The sequence below is a fragment of the Ornithorhynchus anatinus genome, chromosome 17, assembly GCF_004115215.2.
Source record: "Ornithorhynchus anatinus isolate Pmale09 chromosome 17, mOrnAna1.pri.v4, whole genome shotgun sequence".
Lineage (NCBI taxonomy): Eukaryota > Metazoa > Chordata > Mammalia > Monotremata > Ornithorhynchidae > Ornithorhynchus > Ornithorhynchus anatinus.
The window spans coordinates 32163095-32164604 of NC_041744.1; positions in this window are offsets into that span (position 1 = coordinate 32163095).

Consider the following 1510-nt stretch of genomic DNA (forward strand, 5'->3'; position numbering starts at 1 on the left):
CAGTGAGCATTGCGTGCCATCTTTGAAGAAACTGAGGAGTGACTCATTTGGCTCTAGTCACTTCTCCCTGAAGTGAGAGAGTGCAGTAATCTTTTGAAAACTGAAGGTGAATTAATGACTGATCTCTTTACCAAACAGATGACAGCCATCACACGCAAGGCCTAGAACATCCCCATTCAAAGAAAAACAAAGCAACATTATTGCATCTGCTGCCCTTCATCAGAGAGAAAATTCTCTCCAGGAAGATGGCTGATAGATTAAGTTGACAGAAACCCAGACAAGGGAAAAAAGAAAAAAGAGTGGGTGGAAAAATTATAAGAAGTGATGGTGAATTAGTGAAACTCTAGTTACCCTCAAGAGGAACATCTATTCACTTCCGAAGCATCATTCCCAATATCTTCCTCCTCCTCCACCTAATCCAAAAGTATTTACTAAATGTTCATGGGGCATGGTGCTTTGCTCAACTTTATATGAAGAAGATTAAACAGATTTCTTCCCTACCTGAAAGGAACCCTCCTCTCCTCACCAAGTTCCTTCCACCAGATTCCCCCACATCTCTAATTTCTTCTCTCTCCAAAAAGTCCTGGAGAGTTGAGATTGAGGAAGTGTTCTCCTGTCCACCCTCCACTGAAATACACAACATCTACACAAAAAGTGCTAAAAACACTAGTGCACAGATTCATTGCCTACTGCCTCTTCACTGGTTTCTCAGAGTCTTCTAGGGTGCCTTGGTTGGCTTGATCCTCTGTGTTGTTGGATTGCTATTGTGTTTTTGGAAGCATGTTACTGAAGAGAGGGGACTGGATCTACTGAGCTTTGATGTGCACTGCTCACATCACTATAAATACCTATTCCTAATGTAATACCTATAAATTTGCACAACATTCCAAGGGAGAATACTCTGGCAAGGCCACCAAATTTAGAGGGTAAAGAAATTGTGTCAAGCAGTAATAAGGTCTCCAACTCAATGACCAAAGCAGAGAGCCAATATTAGCCACACAGATTGTGCTTTGGGAGAGAGTTGGGAAAGGAGACACTATTCAGTGTGGATTTAAGGGATCTTAGAGGCCTGGATCCCTGTTCTACTCAAGCTGAGCTGAACCCAGGAGTGCAAATACAGAGATGGCCAGAGTTTAGGGCAGACATCTTGAATGAAATCTCTAATGTATTCTTCCAAGCGCTTTGTACACCCAGTAGGTTCTCAATAAATACTATTGTTTGGTAAGTCCCAATCAGGACCTAGTCAAGTGAGGGTTGTGTTTTCCTGCTACAAACGGATATACACAGTTCAACCTGAGTTTGTCACACTAGTTGGTACATAAGGATTTTTGTGAAAGAGTATCCCCGCAGCCAGAGATGTGTCTGGATGAATCAGACCCTGACTGCTACTCCACGGCTTGGTTGCTACAAGACCAGGTAATAACAATCATCATCATTATGGTACTTAAGCACTTATGTGCCAAGCACTGCACTAAGGCCTGGGGTAGATACAAGTTAGTCAGGTTGGACA